A 20000-nucleotide genomic window follows, 5' to 3' on the forward strand; every position below is an offset into this window, starting at 1 on the left:
TAATTGAGAAACTTGTTGTGGTTGTTATGTAACCTCTCTCCCTGTGTTTGGTAACCACCATACAACACATGCCATAAATCCTGCTCATTCAAACGCCTCTTTTGCGTATGCTAATGGTTTATGATGTTGGTTCGGGTAAAGGTCGCGTCGCCCGACGTCTCTCAGCGGTGTCTCATCTACACTCAGGGCTCTCTCAGCATTGCATAAATCAGCTAAAGTGTGTGGAACATTCATATTCAGAACTCATCAGCTCCTAAAGGGAATTAACAGCTATTAACACGGCTCTCATGACGGCTCAGGTTTCAGAAGGAGAAGACCAGCAAGGAGCTCTGCAGTGCTGAAGGGCTCGAGCTCTTAAGTGCCTTTAGCATGCAGTTAACACCATAAACTTCAACTTTGGCTCACCTTGTAAACAATTACTCCACATACTCCACTTTTCCATATGATTTCCATATAATTTCCATATTTCCAAATTGCATATGATCTTAATGCTCTTCTGATCTTCCGGCTCCCTGTATTATCTTCATGCTATGGCGCTCCATCTGATCTTCAGGCCCCCTAATATGATCTTCAGTCTCTCCATTTGATCTTCAGGCTCTCTATTTGATCTTTAGGCTCTCTGTATGATTATCAAAATCCTCATTTAATTTTCAGGCTATCCATATGATCTAAAGTGTCTGGCTCTTCATATGATCTTCATGCTCTTCTTTTGATCTTTTGTCTCTCTGTATGATCTTCATGCTATGGTTTTCCATCTCATCTTTAAGCTCTCTATCTGATTTTCAGGCTCTCTGAATGATCTTCAGGCTCTCGGTATGACCTTCAGTCTCTGGCTCTCAGAATGACCTTCAGGTTCTACATATGATCTTCAGGCTCTCTATTTGATCTTCAGGCTCTCTTTCTGAGCTTCAGACTCTCCATCTAATATTCAGGCTGTCCATCTGATCTGAGCATGTAAATGGTTGAGCTGTGTGACATAGTTTCCTGCTGTTGATCTGTTTGCTGGGAATTTTGTGTTTGTGTGGACGTTTAGATTTTTACAAACTCTTTTTTTTTCTCTCTCATCCCTTAAATAATCTCAAATTATCATTTTGATTTCCTGTATCCTCTACTTTCCTTTGGCTCTGTTTTTTTGTTTGTTTGTTTCTTTTCTTGTGGAAGAGCGCTTTATTCCCAGTTTGAAAGCAGTGAGTGGAGGCCATTCCCATTAAAACTACTAACACACACTACAGTAACCACATTAAGGTTTGTAATTTCTCTGCTATGGCGAGCATCCAGCTCATTCAGTGTGTGAAGTGTGAGATGTATAGTTATAGTAGTCATGCTAGCGATATTTTTATCTGTGAGAAGTGTAAGTTAGTCTGCTCTTTGACGGAGAAGATCTTAGCATTAGAGGAGCGCATCCAGAGTCTAGAGAGAATTAGTAAGTGTGAGAGCAGTCCAGGTTCTACAGGAGAAAGTCTGGATGCCTTAGCTGGAGTTGGGCGAATAGGTGACGGCTCGGCAGCATACTTGCAAAGCCGAAGCTAACGCTAAGGCTTGCTCACGGGAGCACCATACCTCTCTGCTTCACGTGTCCAAAAGGTTTGCTCTCCACAGTGAAGCACCCGCTGAGAAACCTGAAAGAGCTCTGGTTATAGGAGACTCTATTCTGAGGCACCTGAAATTAGCTGGGACACCAGCAGCACAGTTCAGGTGTATACCGGGAGCCAGGACAACAGACATGGCAGGTCAGCTTTTTAGGAAAGCACAGATTCTCTAATATAGTTTTTCCACACAGGAGCTAATGATATACGCCTTTGACAGTCAGAGGTTACTAAGAGAAATATTATAGAGGTGTGTAAATAAGCGAAAACAATTTCTGATGCAGTAACATGCTCTGGCCCCATCCCAGTGCGACATGGCGATGTAGCTTCCACCAGGTTATGGTCGCTAAACTGCTGGATGTCTGAGTGGTGCTCCAAAAACAATGTGGGCTCATAGATAATTGGAGCAATTTTAAGGGCAAGGCTGTTTAGCCGGTTAGGGCAAGACGGTATCCATGCCACTCGGGAAGGTGCTGCTCTCATTTCTTGTAGTATAGGTCATAGTTTTAGAACAGCACTAGTTAACCTGTCTAGTGACTGTCCAGAGCCAAGGCCAGAGGGCAGAGTAGACAGGCTAAACGGACAGTTTCTTCAAACAGATAATTCCAGAGGTAATTAAACCTGTTTTAAAAATAATAAACTCTTCCATTAGCACTGGTTTTGTACCTAACTCCTTCAAACTGCAGTTATCAACCACCTTATTAAGAAACCTGACCTTCACCCTGTCAGCTGTCGAACTACAGTCCAATATCAAACCTCTCCTTTATCACCAAGATTCTAGAAAGGTTGTAGCAAAACAGTTAGGATTATATCTACTGAGGAATAACATTTATGAAATGTATCAGTCAGGATTTCGGCCTCATCATAGAACAGAGACGGCGCTAGTTAAGGTGGTAAATGACTGTTATTGGCCTCTGATCAGGGTTTTGTCTCTTTCCTTGTTTTGCTCGATCTTTGTTCAGCCTTTGGTACCATTGATCAAAATATACTACTTGCTAGATTTGAGAACATTGTTAGAATAAAGGGAACAGCTCTCTCCTGGCACAGGTCTTATTTGACTGATCGCTATCAGTTTGTTGATGTAAAGTTTTCTGAGGTAAAGTTTGGTGTTCCACAAGGATCTGTCTTAGGCCCACTGCTTTTCTCTTTATATCTGCTGCCTCTGGGTGAAATTATACATAAACATGGTATTCGCTTCCATTGCTATGCTGACGACACACAGCTGTATATTTCAGCAAAGCCAGATGAGAGAGATCAGCTTAACAATGTTGAGAAGTGTGTAAAGGACATTAGACAGTGGATGCTTGATAACTTCCTTCTGCTCAATTTGGATAAGACGGAAGTACTTTTACTAGGACCACATGCAGCTAGAAGTAAACTGTCTGATTCTGTAGCATCTCTGGATGGTGTTTCTGTTTCAGTGTGTACAGCAGTCAAAGACCTTGGTGTGATTATTGACCCGAGTCTTTCCTTTGAGTCTCACGTGAATAATATCACCAGGATCTCCTTCTTTCACCTTAGAAATATTGCTAAAATTAGAAATATGATGTTACAGGATGCAAAAAAACTAGTTGAAGCTTTTGTAACATCTAGATTAGACTACTGTAACGCTTTACTGTCTGGGTGTTGGAGTAAGTGCAGAAATAAGCTTCAGTTAGTTCAGAATGCAGCAGCAAGAGTCCTCACTAGATCTAGAAAATATGATCACATCAGCCCTGTTTTAATCATCTACACTGCTCCCAATTACATCTCACACTGATTATAAAATACTACTACTGAGGTATAAAGCACTTAACGCTCTCACACCGCAGTATCTGAGTGAACTTCTGTACCAGTATGATCCTCCACGCCTACTTAGATCAAAAGCTGCAGGCTATTTGTTGGTACCTCAAATAATGAAGACTCCAGCAGAGGGCAGATTTTTTTCTTATAAACCCCACAGTTATGGAACAACCTTCCAATCAGTGTTCGGGACTCAGAAACAGTCTCAGCGAGTCTTTGGGAGATTTGGATGCTGTCGTCTCCTCACTCTCACACGTTCACTCAGGTTTGTTGATGGTGGTGTGGTGGGTCGTCTCTTATCACAGAGATCCTCATGTCTGTGTTTCCTTCTGCATCTCCATTTTAGTTCTGCTGCTACAGTGAGTCTTGCCAGAGTCCCAACTGCACAGTGACATTAACTTTCGTACAACAATAAGGACACATAATAATACATATCCTTTTCTCCCTGTCACAACTCTCTGATCTGCCCACTTCGTCCTGTTCTGCCTCTGGATGGTGTTCTTTTTGATTGGAGGTGACTCTTTGCAGCTGGAGATGTTTCTCATCAATGCCCTGGGGATCGATGAAATTACGAAGTTAGAATGGGAGCTTTGAGGATTTGGACTGTAGTTAATGTCAACAGTCTGCTACACTGACTCAGGACTACAGTTTGCTTCTGATCTCCATCACTGCACCTCAACATCGTTTATCTGTAATAAATGGACATTTGGTGCCACCTAGATGAGAATGAGGTTCCCTCTTGAGTCTGGTTCCTCTCCAAGTTTCTTCCTTCTGCATCTCAGAAAGTTTTATACTTCACCACAGGCGCCACCGACTTGTTCATCAGGGACAAACTTACACTTCATCATCTAATCTCCAGGTTCAGTCTGTTTGGAGTTTGTAAAATAAAGAGCTAAAATCTGTTCAGGCTCTCTGTCTGATCTTCAGGCTCTCTGTCTGATTTGAGTCTAATAAATACAGAGCTAACTGCTCACACTTTCCTCCATCTGACCTTCAGGCCCTCCATCTGCCCTTCAGGCCTCCATCTGATCTTCAGGCCCTCCAACTGATATTCAGGTTCTCTGTCTGACCTGACATTTGTAAAATAAAAAGCTAAAATCAGTTCAAGCTCTCTGTCTGATCTTCAGTCTCTCTGTGACACACTGCTGTCGTTATTTTTTTATTTTTAGAAACACCTTCTATCTAATATAATCAAAATATTGTCAAAAGTATTAGAACACCTGACTTTTCAAGCCACATGTGGTTCTTATTCAAACTGTTAGCACAAAGTCAGAGACACACAATTACACTGTGTAGCCTGTAAGACTGCAGGCCAAACAAGAGAACAGAAAATAATGGGCTGGACACCACTGCGCTGTGATTACAGCAGGAACATGGCGGCGTGGCGGCGTCTGAAACCGTCGGTTCTCCATGCTGCGTTTTCCAGCAGTACAATTATCAGCTGACTGTTTTCCTGAAACGTCCACGCAAGCGTTTCCTCAAGCTCCACAACGGCTCGGGTTTCATACAAGGGGAAACTATGAGACATTCCTTCCCCTTACCCTACACACACACACACACACACACACACACACACACACACACAGCAACGTCAACAGCTGCTAAGCTAAATTGTTCCCCAGTGTATCATGTGGAGTTACACCAGTCTCCAAAAATGCACTGTAACTGTAACTGTCCCATACACGCTGTAGCCTACAATCACCTGAGCTATCGCTTAGCCGTTTGTAGGATGCTAGCACTTGGAGAGAAATTCATGTCCAGAGATGTGAATAAATTGCTTACTGCTACAATATAACTGACTAGCCACCTTCATTTAGCTAGCATTTAAACATGATAGCATTTGTAAGTGTGTGTGTGTGTGTGTGTGTGTGTGTGTTTGTGTGTGTCTGAGGGATGAGCTATAAGTTGGATGTCTTTTCACTCCAGACGAGATGATGTGCTTTGTGCTCTGAAAAAGTCCCAAATTACCCAGATTCAGAATCGTCCAAACCAATTCGTCAGAATAAATGTCAGAAAAGACCAGCTGTTTTCTCTCGCACACACACGCACGCACACATGCACACACACACACACACACACACACACACACACACAAACACACACACGCACACACACACACACACACACACACACACTCACACATACGCACACATACGCTCACATGCACACACAGCTGTGGTCCATTCATAAGTCTGTTCTTCTCCTTGGTGAAGTTTATGATAGTAAACAGGACGTCAGACGTCAACAGGAAGTGTGTACATCCTGCATCGCTCATGAAAATCGACCCCTGCTCATGACACCGTTAAAAATAATTGCCTTTGTGATTCCACTTACCTTAATAACCCCACACTTTACCTCTAAAACCCCATCCTCTACCACAATCATCCACTTTTTACCTTAAAAACCCTACTATTTACCTCAATACCTTACTCTATAGCTCAATACCCCACTCAATACCGCAATAACCTCACTCTCTACCTCGTAACCTTTACTCTTCCTCAATAACCCCATTCTCTACCTCAATAACCCCACTCTCTACCTCATAACCTTTACTCTCTTCCTCATAACCTTTACTCTCTACCTTAATAACCCCAAACCCTACCTCAATAACCTCAAACGCTACCTCAATAACCCCGCTATTTACCTCAATAACCCCACTATTTACCTTAACAACCTCACTCTCTACCTCAATAACCCCATTATTTAACTTAATAATCCTTACTCTCTACCTCAATTACCTCACTTTCTACATCAATAACCCCACTTTCTACACCAATAACCCCACTCTCTACATCAATAACCACCCTCTTTACCTTAATAATCCCACTATCTACCTCAATAACTCTACTCTCTTCATCAATATTCCCACTATTAACCTTAATAACCCCACTCTTGACCTCAATAACCCCACTCTTAACCTCAATAACCATACTCTCTACATCAATAACCCTACTCTACCGGAATAACCACACACTTTACCTCAATATCCCCACTCTTTACCTCAATATCCCCAACTCTTTACTTCTAAAATCCCACTATCTACCTAAAAACCCTACTATCTACCTCAATAACCACACTTTACCTCAATAATCCAAATATTTACCTCAATAACCCTACTCTACATCAATAATCCCACTATTAACCTCAACAATCTCACTCTCTACCTCAATAACCAAACTCTCGACCTCAATAATCCCAATCTTTGCCTCAATAGCTCAACCTCTACCTTAATAACCCCACTTGCTACAATAATTACTGTACTTTCTACATCAATAACCCCACTCTCTACCTCAATTACCATACTCTTTACCTAAAATAATCCCATTATCTTCCTCAATACCCATACTCTCTACATAAACAATCACACTTTACCTCAATAATCCCACTATCTACCTTAATAACCCCACTCTCGAAACTTGATAACCCTACTCTCACCTCAATAACCCCACTCGACCTCAATAACCCCACTCTTTACCTCAATAATCTCACCCAATTCTCTACCTCAATAACCTTATTTTTAATAAATACTCAATAAATAATCCCACCCAATTCTCTACTTCAATAACCTTATTTTTAATAAAAACTCAATGTTATAACTATAACTACTATGCCTCACTCTCTACCCCAATAACCCCACTCTCTACCACAATAAGCCTTATCTCTACCTTAATACCTAACTCACTATCTAAATAACCCCACTCTATACCTCAATATCCCTACGCTCTACCTCAATAACCCCATTTCATACCTCAAAATCATACTCTCTACCTTAATAAACCCAATTTCTACCACACTAATGCCATTCTCTACCTCAGGAACCCCAGCCACTACCTCAACAACCCCACTCATTATAAATCCTTGATCTGTCAACTCAAGTAACTCAAACCCTAAACCCCTTTTTTTCTGCCACATCATCCTCAACTTTAGAATCTCAAATACACCCCACCATCTGCTTCAGTAACTCTGAGTTCAATAACCCAGTTATCAAGTTTACAAGGTTTCCCAAAATGATTTATCTTTTATCTTTTCCTTCAGTGCTGAATGGATGTTGTGGTAATGTGGTTAATGTTGATGGTGGTGGTGGTGGTGAAGGGCGGTGCTGGTGTTTAGAGGGGTCACGTCAGAACACGTCCAATTGCTGTGCTTCAACACAAACATCGGGGTGAACATAATAAGCACAACCGCAATCTCGCTAACACACAGCATTCACACCCACACTGCCACTGGAATAAACTTTTAAAAAAATGCTAATCACAGCTAGCATGCTAATCACAACCAGCACACTAATGATGGTTCCTTTAAACATACCACCACAGAAGTAATTTACAAATAGGGTGGTAAAACTGAGCTAAAAATGCTAAGATAAAAGGAATAAAAAATTTAAGAAAGAAAAAAAGAAAGAATGGGGATCCATGCTAAACGCAAACGAGTAAATAAAGAACAGCTAGCAAAGGAAAATTAAACCCCACCACAAAATCAGCTTTCATTTTCCAGCCAAGCCATTAGCTATTAGCATTCCTGTGAAGGATTACGCTATGTGGCTGTGTTTAATTAGCACAGCAGAGCTCAAAGCAAGTGTCACAACTAAGTGTGTGTGTGTGTGTGTGTGTGTGTGTGTGTGTGTGTGTGTGTGTGTGTGTGTGGCGAGTCTGAACACACATCAGCGTTTTAACTCCCTGATTACATCTATCTTTACAGAGACATGGGCTGCATCCCAAATCACATGCTGCTCTACTAAACAGTGTGTCAAACTAGCAATTGTCTATTTGGCTAGCTCACCATGGCCCTGTCCCAAATCAGCACTACTATACTAAATATTATCGTGTCCCCTTCGTGCACTATACATCAAAGAAGGCATCATAAATTTTACTAGCTAATGACGCATCCGATAGCTAAGAAATTTCCTGTGTACCCTGACGACCGCCGGCTGTTTACGAATCACATTTTTCTTTCCAGCGTAAAAAATAATACGCCATCATCAGTGACGTTTGATAGTTACTGTGACAAGCTGACTGAAATGATGAAGTAGGTGGGAGTATAACGTGACATAACATTAGCATTATCGTGAGCTGTGTCCCAAATCACAAGCTACAGTATAATAGTAATCCGTTTTATAGTGCACACTATTTAGCAAGAAGTATTAGCTAGCAAATAATTTAGCTAACTGGGTGACAACCAAACCTCACATGGCTACGTTCCAAATAGACGTCAAAGTCCGCTGGAAACTATTGTTCCTACGTTAGCATTTGGGCTCGGCGACTGATGTCAGTGATTTTATATTGTGTTTAGTTTTAATCTCCTAGCAAGAGTAGGATTGTGGGCGTGGCTTAAAACTTTTAAAATTTGTAAAACTAAATAAAATATCGCATTTATTAGTGGGAAAATACTTTTTTTTAATAATTAAAAAAATACAAGCTCTGCCTCATACTAGCATCACTTTTATATTAGATTAGCGAAGTAAGCTAAGTGTACTGTACTAGCTATGTTCACCCCGACTTCATTCTATTATTGCTATAGACATGTAACTAGCGATGTGTACAACATGATATACACCATAATGCCAAAGGTATGTGGACACCAGACTATAAGATTACCTCTTTTTAAACATCTCATTCGACATGTAGTGCCCACCTGCTGTTATAATGAGCTCCACTCTTCTGGTAAGATGTTCCACTAGGATTTGTGGAGATTCATTCAGCTCTGATAGTGTTAGTAAAGTCAGGTAGTGATGTAGGTGAGAAGGTGAGAAGGCCTGGGGTGCAGTCAGTATTCACATATATCCCAAAAGTGTTCAAAAGGGTTGGAGATCTATAGGAGGAGATCTTCCACCAAATCCAACCCATGGAAAGCAGATCTTAATGGAGCTGACTTTGTCATGCTGGAACAGGTTTGGGACTAATTGTTCAAGTGAAGAGAAAATTCCTTTTTTTTATAAATATCCATATAAATATGTTTGAAGCCTAAAACTGTTTTCTGTTGTTTGTCCCTTGGGGAACTCTCATAGAAGTCATCAGACCAACCTTAACCAACCACCAGCCTAAGAACCCATCAGGAACCACATGTTCTGTGCTGTTAAAATGTAGAATCCTTTTGGCTTTTCTTCAGTTAAAGAACTTCTCCAGGGCCAATAAAACCTTTGTGATGAAAAAGATACAATTGTGTTGAACTTTGTGGGAACAGTTTGGAGGAGAACCACATATGGCTGGAAAAGTCTGATGTCCTAAAACTTTTGGCCAGATAGTGTATGTTTTTTGTAAATTGGAAAAAATAAAGAAACGTTGGCTTGTGGATCTTCTGATTTTCCTTAAAAAAGAAGCTTTGCGTTAGATTTCGACTGTAACACTCATGATTTAGACTATCTGACATCACCCTCTGAGAGTCTGATCCCAAGAGCTCTTTATTCCTCGTTATTTCCTGAAGGGGTGTGTGTGTGTGTGTGTGTGTGTGTGTGTGTGTGTGTGTGTGTGTGTGTAAAAGAAAGAGAATGACGGAGAGGGAAAAAATCATATTCCATCTGGAATCATGGCGCTCGCTGTGCGCTCTTTATTACTGACACATAAAACTCAGAACGCAGCGTTATTAAAACAGAGCAGAAGCGTCTGCACAGAAGAACGCTGAGGAACATTGCAGAACATATTGCAGACAAAAGTGTGTGTCGGGTCAGCTCTTCTTACACTGTGTTTGCGTGTGTAGGATCTTCTTTATAATTGTGTGTGGGTGTGTGTGAGACAGACGAAAACACACACACACATACACACACACACACACACACACACATACACACACACACACACACACACACACACATACACACAAAGAAGTCAGAGCCAACATGAGTCAGAGCCAACATGAAACACACACCGAGACGCCCTGACTGATGGGATTTGAGTGAAGTCCAGCACGTTTGGAGACTGAAGCTTACAGGTAATGGAAGCCATTTTACCTTTTAAAGAAAAGGAAGAAAATAAAAGAGAAAGAAGAGAAGAAGAGATTCTGAGCTGCTGCTTCTTTACCTGCTCAGGTGTCTTACAGCTTGAGCTTCATCTTTACTCCTGTAAAAAAAAACCCAAAGGAAAATAAAAAAGATTGACACAGGAGCTCAAATTTTTTCAGCAAAAATATGAACTAATCTCAGACCATAACAGACCACGCCCCTTTATCACATCAAAAACACACCCACTCATACCTGCTTTATTCCAAATATTGACCCAAAGACATACCCATATTTCCACCTCTACTTTTAAAGACACACCCACTCGAAACCTAACTAACCTTTATTTCTATATATGGTTCCAAAGACACGCCCTCTTAAAGCTGCTACTATTTATATATATATATGGATTCAAAGACACGCCTAATTAAATATTCATTCATTTACATATATACGGAATCAGATACGCCCGTTAAGATAACTCCTCCAATATCTGTCAAAAACACACCCACTCAAAGGGTTAATTTCCATATATAGATTCCGACATGCCCACTTAATGAGAACTTCTATTTTTTTCTGGACACACCCAGTCAGAGCTCTAATTTACATATATGTACTTGGACACGCCTACTTAAAAGAACCTCTGCATTTATTGGAAAGACGCCCACTCAGAGCCTTCATTTCTATATATGGATTTAGACAAACCTACTAAAAAATCCACTTCCATTTTCTCTTTTAAAGCCACACCCATTTCCATATTCATCTAAAGCTAGCATGAAGTTCTGCTAAAGCCCTCAGAGGAGAACCTCAGCGTTGGGCGTCTTTCAATGTGGATGTTTCAACAGTGAAAGTCTGTAATCAAGTTTAATTCCCAACAACACTCACTCAGCTCTAAATAACAAGGTGTGTGTGTGTTTGTGTGTGTGTGTGTGTGTGTGTGTGTGTGTGTGTGTGTGTGTGTGTGTGTGTGTGTGTGTGTGTGTGCGCGTGTGTTTGTGTGTGTGGGTGTGTAATTGTTGCTTAGGTGGATTAACAGCAGACCTTCACACACCCTGTTACACCCATCCTAAACACAACCACTCACACAGATAAACACTCTGCTCACACACATTTCACTCTCACGTGCTAAGTAGTGCACACATAGCACACGTCCCTAATGCACTAAGTAGTGTGTAGTGGCAGTGTAGGAATATAATGGTATTTGGAATACAGCCGATAAAAGAACATGAATATGATGTGATTTTTTATTATCTTTATCTTGCGTGCACACACACACACACACACACACACACACACACACACACACACACACACACACACACACAATGGTGATAGTGGTGGTGGTGATGGTGGTGAAGATAGGGATGATGATAATGAAGGTGATTGTGGTGAAGTTGATGGTGGTGATGATGAAGGTGGTGGTGAAGTTGATGGTGGTGATGATGGTGAGGGTGGTGATGATGGTGAGGGTGGTGATGAAGGTGATGGTGGTGATGATGAAGGTGATGGTTGTGATGATGGTGAGGGTGGGGATGAAGGTGATGGTGGTAAAGTCGATGGTGGTGATGATGTTGAAGATAGTGATGACGAAGATGATGAAGGTGATGGTAGTTAAGGTGATAATGGTGAGCTGGTGATGCTGAAGATAAACATTTAGCATGTTCCGTAAATCATTCCATTAACACACACTTAAAAACTGAAAACTGAAACACAAAGCAGAGGCAGAATAAAACACACACACACACACACACACACACACACACACACACACACACACACACACACACACTCTTCCTTTTCTTCAGAGTGAGCAGTGTGTTTGTAGCCATGGTAACTAGTTAGGGACAGACTAAAGGAAGTGCATCAGTATATTAGTTATTTAATGTGGCAGATAGAACAAGACACACACACACACACCCACACACACACACACACACCCATACATTTGGACCATGTTGGATATTTCTCCTGTCACACCATCAGCCTGTCCCTGTCTCAGAGCAGCATGTCCTTGCATTATGTGCTCCATGACACTGTTACTGAATGTGTGTGTGTGTGTGTGTGTGTGTGTGTGTGTGTGTGTGTGTGTGTGTGAAAAGCTTTTCTCCTGAGTAAATGTAAACATCCTTTCATCTTTCCTTTTCTATTCAACACACTGAACTGTGCAGGAAATCCTCAGAGACATAGATAGATAGACAGAAAAGAAAAAGAGACAGATAAATACACAGGCAGACAGACAAACAGACAGATGGACAGTTAGCAGGCAGACAGATAGATAGACAAAAGGATTATCAGACAGATACATAGACTAAGAGACAGACATATACATAAGCAAACAGTCTACAGACAAAGACAAAAAGCGAGACATAGGCAAACAGACAGTCAGGCAGGCAGACAGACAGACAGACAGACAGAGAGCCAGATAAACGGACAGACACACACAGACAGGCAGACAGACAAATACATGAGCTGGCAGACTAACAGACAGACAAAAAAAAGCCAGACATATGCAGACAGACACACAAATAGACAGACACACACACACACGCAGGTAGACAGTCAGACAGACAGGGACAGACAGCCAGACAGATAGACAAACAGACACACACACACACACACACACACACAGGCAGGCAGACTGACAGACACACAGAGACAGACACACAGGCAGGCAGGCAGGCAGACAGACATGTACACACACACACACACACAGGCAGGCAGACAGACACACACGCACACAGGCAGACAGTCAGATAGACACACAGAGACAGACACACAGGCAGGCAGGCAGGCAGGCAGACAGACATGTACACACACACACACACACACACACACACAGGCAGGCAGACAGACACACACGCACACAGGCAGACAGTCAGATAGACACACACAGAGACAGACACACAGGCAGGCAGGCAGGCAGACAGACATGTACACACACACACACACACACACACACACACAGGCAGGCAGACAGACACACACGCACACAGGCAGACAGTCAGATAGACACACACAGAGACAGACACACAGGCAGGCAGGCAGGCAAACAGACATGTACACACACACACACACACACACACACACACACACACACACACAGGCAGGCAGACAGACACACACGCACACAGGCAGACAGTCAGACAGACACACACAGAGACAGACAGTCAGACAGACAGACACACACACACACACACACACACAGGCAGGCAGGCAGGCAGATACATAAGTAGGCAGACAGACAGAGAGACTGTTACTGTTACTAAACGTGAACATTGCTGTTATGTGTCCGTGTTTGACCCCGTGACCTCACTGTCACTTCGAAGTGCTATTTGAAAAGGGGTTTAGAGGTCAGAGGTCTGGGGTCTGGCCTGAGGCATTCAGCCTTGAAATGAAGCAGAGTGTGCAGTAAATTCATCATGAAGTATCTCAGTATCTCAGTCCTCCCTCACTCACACAAACACTCACACACACACACACACTCACACTCACACACACAAAGCATGTGTGCCTTCCCTGAATTAAAATGGGTGTGTGAGCGTGTGCTAGCTTGTGTGTTAGGATCCATGTGTTAGCAGGACTTGCCCTCAGTAGGGGGAGAATGAGGGAGGAGGGAACAGAGAAACGGAGGAACAAGGGAAAGGTCATGTTTTGGAAAGGAAAAAACTCTTTATGTGCTGCACTGTTTAGCGCTTAGCGCTTATTGTGTCCTGCTAATATGGTAACGCAGGAAAACAAACACACAAAGCAGATCATTTTCAATGCAGATAATTATCAGAGCTAGCTTTTAGCATGGCTAGTCACAAGCTGGAGCTATTGCTAACTCTACAGTTATTTTTTATTTCTTGCCATGGTTTAACACACACACACACACACACACACACACACACACACACACACACACACACAGTCTGGAGTTTGTAAATATTGGCAATCCTTTATTCAATTATGTTAATTAATTAATAAATTAATAAAAAATCTATATTGTAGAGTTGATGAATCTCCACTCTGACACTTGAAGGTTAACATTAATATTTAAAAGTATTGCTAAATTAACAGGGAATAGTTTGAAATACAGTTTTAAATGTTAATGGTGCCACACGTCGGTTGTGAACAAATCAGTGTTCTGAACCATCAATCAAATGACTGAATTGATGTCATTTCAGTTCTCCGAGTAGTCCACATTCACCCAAGTCCCGCCCCTTCAAATCATGTGACCAAACCAGGGCACTTGACATTGATGGGAATTTTGAGTGATAGTCTTTGAGCTTCATGGACTCAACTAATTTACTTTGAACTTGATGTGTCCCTGATTCGAGTACCAGCCTTAGAGCACATGAACAATGATACCTTTTATCTTAATATCTCCTTATATCTCCTTATATCTTAATATCTCCCTATATCTTAATATCTCCCTATATCTCCTTATATCTCCTTATATCTTAATATCTCCTTATATCTTAATATCTCCTTATATCTTAATATCTCCCTTAATATCTCCTTATATCTCCTTATATCTTAATATCTCCTTATATCTCCTTATATCTTAATATCTCCTTATATCTCCTTATATCTTAATATCTTTTTATATCTTAATATCTCCTTATATCTCCTTATATCTTAATATCTCCTTATATCTTAATATCTCCTTATATCTCCCTATATCTCCTTATATATTAATATCTCCCTATATCTTAATATCTCCTTATATCTTAATATCTCCTTATATCTCCTTATATCTTAATATCTCCTTATATCTCCTTATATCTTAATATCTCCTTATATCTTAATATCTCCTTATATCTCCTTATATCTTAATATCTCCTTATATCTTAATATCTCCTTATATCTCCTTATATCTTAATATCTCCTTATATCTCCTTATATCTTAATATCTCCTTATATCTTAATATCTCACACCTGCAGCTGATGAGACTAATCAGTGCGCTCTGTTTCAGTCTGGCGACGCCAATAAAGAGGAGAGAGAAGCCAACCGCCGGGAGAGAGAGACACCAAGCAGAGAGACGTGTGGAAGGGTCGCCGAAAGGTGATTCAAGCACGGACGGAAGACCGGTGAAAGACGTGTTGGCCCGCCCAAGTTTCCTCGCGGACCGGCACACCTTTTCTCACGTCTCCTCTTTATTGGCATCACCAGACTGAAACAGAGCGCACTAATTAGTCTCATCAGCTGAAGGTGTTTCTTACCGCTCGTTCCTGCCGGCTCCGCCCTCCACTCGTGCACCGCTGGCACAGTATACGTTTAGTTCCAATAGGTTTGTTCCTAATGAGAGAGCTAGTGGACTATAGCAAGGAAAACCTCTCTGAGACTTTATAAGTGTGTAGGAGCATGTGATTGGTCCAGAGTCCAATTTACAGTTACCTCAGTTATGCAGCTTAGCAATTGAGGGTTAAGGGCCTTGCTCAAGGGCCCAGCAACAGCAGCCTGGTGGTGCTGGGATGTGAACCCATGAGCTTCCGATTGGAAGTCTTAACCATTTAGCTACTACTTCCCCCATATTCCAGTGGGGTTTGGAAGTTGGGGTCAGAGTGCAGGGTCAGCAATGATACAGCGCCCCCCTGGAGGGTTAAGGGCCTTGTTTAGGGGCCCCAAGAGTGGCATCTTGGAGATACTGGTGCTTTTGATTAGTAACCTATAGCCTTAATCACTGAGCTACCACTAGATGATTGGGAGTGGATCCCACTAGTAACTGTTATTTGCAAATGAATAGATTTATTGTATGACTTGGATTATGGATTATGGAATATGGAATATGGATAAATGGATTATTTTAGTGAAAACCACAATTAAATATTTAAATGAACAGAAATTGAACAAATCAATTTGAATGAATGGAATCAATTGAATCATGTGACTGAGATGAATTTAGATCACCACACACTCACGTCTAGCAATAAACAAACAAAACAAACCAATTAGCAAGGCTTGTGCTGACGCAGCGATTATTTCTGCTTTATTTTGACACATTTAAGTCATGCCCATAATTATTGGTACCCTTTGTGGAATTACTGAAACAAAACAGTTTTATGGCAGTATTTTAACAGTTAAGTATTTTGTTATATTTTTTTATTTTTGTCGTGTCTTTTTTATCATCTTTTCTTTCCCACACTGATGTTAAAAGGCAGCAATCATTTTACCAATTACACACAGCACGCTGGCTTCATTTACTTCCACTGTAAATCAGGAATAAACACAGTCGTTGCTCTCTCCATTCACACGGCAACAATAAAAAACAACCCACAAAACCGAAACCACACAAAGACCTCTCTCTCTCTCTCATTCTTTTTTCCCCCTTCATTTTTCCCCTCTTTCTTTTTTCCCGCTGAGGGAATTTGGCACAGGAAGAATGTCTCTCTGTGACTGAGGCGAGCGAAAAAATGTGCCACTCGATGCGAAGTCTGTATTTCCCGCTGTACTGTTCAAGGCTTCAGGGGTCAGAGATCAGAGGTCAACACAAACCACAGAGTGGAAACAGTGAGAGCGCAGGAAGAATGTGAAAGGAAAGAAAAAGTGGTTTATCTGTTATATAAATCGCCCCTGAAAACCAGGACAGTGGAAGGTACAGCGATGTTTGGGCTGTGAGCTGGAATGTTATTGGTTGGAAGGTTATATTAATAAATGTTTATGTGATGCTCATGTAAGGAGTCTCCAGTGTCAGAGCAGTTTCCATGTAAATAAAATTGGCCCAAAGTGCACATTTCTCTTCTCGTCTCCAGTTCAGGGGTTTCATCAGGATGTATCTTCATGCCAGGAGGATTCTGCTGCACCTACTTCTTACCTCATAAATAGCACAACTGTGATAAAAAACAATCCCTGAGTCCAACTGGGCTCTCTGTCTCTATTTACACACCAACAACCGCTCTCAGCCAATCAGAACACACTGTACTGCTCTCAGCCAATCAGAACACACTGTACTGCTCTCAGCCAATCACAACACACTGTACTGCTCTCAGCCAATCACAACACACTGTACTGCTCTCAGCCAATCACAACACACTGTACTGCTCTCAGCCAATCAGAAAACATCACACAGCTCGTAGCCAATTAAAACACATGCATCATACCCTTCTTAGGCCAATCAGAACACGGCAATCAGATCACACTGTACACTGTTAATATATTATTGCTAGGTGATGAAGTGTGAGCGTATCCTGCTTGAGAACAGTTGAATGTCACAGACAGCTGTAAACTGAAACGATGACATAATTTACAAAAACATTAAATAAAACCACTGATGCTTTTTTCTTAATACACCATTTCTCTCCAAACATCTAACTCTATCCTCAGCACTGAAGCTCCGAACGAACGCCCAGATGTGTGTAAACACAGCCGAGAGCGTGATGACGGATCGGATCTAATGGCACCAGTCATCACAGAGACGCTGACTTTATCGGGCAGACGTGAAGATCTGGGAGGAGAAAAAATGAAGGAACCGTGTCTTTATTTCTATATAAGGCATCAGAATGAAAATAAAAACGTTCTTAAGAAATGAGAGCACAGAAATAACTTTACTCATGGGTAATGTGGAGGCTGAACAGGTTTATCTCTCATCAGCGTTACACACAATACAGTCCGAGAGTGTGTCATGTGTCTGAGGAAGATTAGCACTTTATCCATATCAATACATATCTACCCCATTTCACCCCGGTACTGCTCTCATAGCCAATCACAACACACAGTACCTCATAGCCAATCACAACACACTGTATCTCATAGCCAATCACAACACACAGTACCTCATAGCCAATCACAACACACTGTATCTCATAGCCAATCACAACACACTGTACCTCATAGCCAATCACAACACACTGTATCTCATAGCCAATCACAACACACTGTACCTCATAGCCAATCACAACACACTGTACCTCATAGCCAATCACAACACACTGTACCTCATAGCCAATCACAACACACTGTATCTCATAGCCAATCACAACACACAGTACCTCATAGCCAATCACAACACACTGTATCTCATAGCCAATCACAACACACCTCATCTCTTTCTGCCAATCACAACACACTGTATCTCATAGCCAATCACAACACACTGTACCTCATAGCCAATCACAACACACCTCATCTCTTTCTGCCAATCACAACACACTGTATCTCATAGCCAATCACAACACACTGTACCTCATAGCCAATCACAACACACTGTATCTCATAGCCAATCACAACACACTGTACCTCATAGCCAATCACAACACACTGTACCTCATAGCCAATCACAACACACTGTACCTCATAGCCAATCACAACACACCTCATCTCTTTCTGCCAATCACAACACACTGTACCTCATAGCCAATCACAACACACTGTATCTCATAGCCAATCACAACACACTGTACCTCATAGCCAATCACAACACACATCATCTCTTTCTGCCAATCACAACACACTGTATCTCTTTCTGCCAATCACAACACACCTCAGCTCTTTCTGCCAATCACAACACACTGTATCTCATAGCCAATCACAACACACCTCATCTCTTTCTGCCAATCACAACACACTGCATCTCATAGCCAATCACAACACACTGTACCTCATAGCCAATCACAACACACCTCATCTCTTTCTGCCAATCACAACACACCTCATCTCTTTCTGCCAATCACAACACACCTCATCTCTTTTACTCAATTAGAACACACTGTACTGCTCCCAGCCAATCAAAAGAACTAATAATGTGTGTGTGTGTGTGTGTGTGTGTGTGTGTGTGTGTGTGTGTGTGTGTGTGTGTGTTAGATGTAATGATACTGTAGTTTAGTTACCATGCAGATATCCAGTATAGCAGATTAGACAGAAGGTTGCCATGGTGATGCTCATGTTTTAATTAAATTACACACAAAGACACTTTATCTTGGAACTGCACACTCAGCAAAATGTCCTTTAAAAGGCTTCTGATGATAAACAGCTTCTAATACAGCAGATTTTACTCTCAATGTGCAGGAGAAGTTCAGCAAAAAATAACCAGAACTGTTGTCCTGTTGCAGATGTGTGGTGAATGATGATAAAATCAACTCACACACACACACACACACACACACACTCCTGATTCTCTGATTCCCTCTCGTGTTACTTGCAGCATGTTCTGTCTCTACGTCACTCGTTCAGCCCACGGTTCGGTCATTACTCTCCGATTCTCTCGTTTTGTCACTCGTTAGCTCCATGACTCATTCGTTTTATGATCCGGTTATTTTGATTTCTCACGGGTTATTTAACGACACAATTATTACCCACCTGATTCACTTTTCATTACACGATCCTCTGAAGTTCACCAAACTTTTGGAGTCTCCTCGATTTTTTTGCATTTAGTTTTCAAATTATATTTACATTTATGGCACTTTGGCAGACGTCCTTATCCAGAGCAACTTACATTCATCTCATTAAAACAACTGAGCAGCTCTATGGTTAAGGGCCTTTCCCAGGGGCCCAGGACTGGCAGATTGTTGTGATTTGAGCTCATGACCTTCAGATACAAAGTCCAATCCTTTACCCACTAACGTCCCGCTTTCCACCAGTGAGTTAAAAGGCAAAAAAGGAGAAGGAGACCGCTTCGTCCCCGCAGCCAGTCGTCTCATTAACCAACAGCTGCAGCTTCGGATTAACGAGGAACAGCGGCTGCGTCTCAAACCGCACGCTACTGTGCTACAGAGTGCATTAG

The 20000-nt window shown here is 41.7% G+C and overlaps 1 protein-coding gene across 6 annotated transcripts in view; it reads right to left on the bottom strand.

The window, feature by feature from the left end:
• The window catches only part of ppp2r3a (protein phosphatase 2, regulatory subunit B'', alpha), a 62016-nt gene that overhangs the window by 40757 nt on the left and 1259 nt on the right, over positions 1-20000 (bottom strand). For 5 of the 6 annotated variants that reach the window (XM_046863349.1, XM_046863356.1, XM_046863351.1 and 2 more), the window contains exon 2: positions 10382-10420. The exons of the other annotated variant lie outside the window; for it this stretch is intronic. The gene's annotated coding sequence lies outside the window, so the exon portion shown is untranslated. The remainder of the gene's footprint in view (positions 1-10381; positions 10421-20000) is intronic. 6 annotated transcript variants of the gene reach the window in all.

The sequence above is a fragment of the Silurus meridionalis genome, chromosome 12 (genome assembly GCF_014805685.1).
Source record: "Silurus meridionalis isolate SWU-2019-XX chromosome 12, ASM1480568v1, whole genome shotgun sequence".
NCBI lineage: Eukaryota > Metazoa > Chordata > Actinopteri > Siluriformes > Siluridae > Silurus > Silurus meridionalis.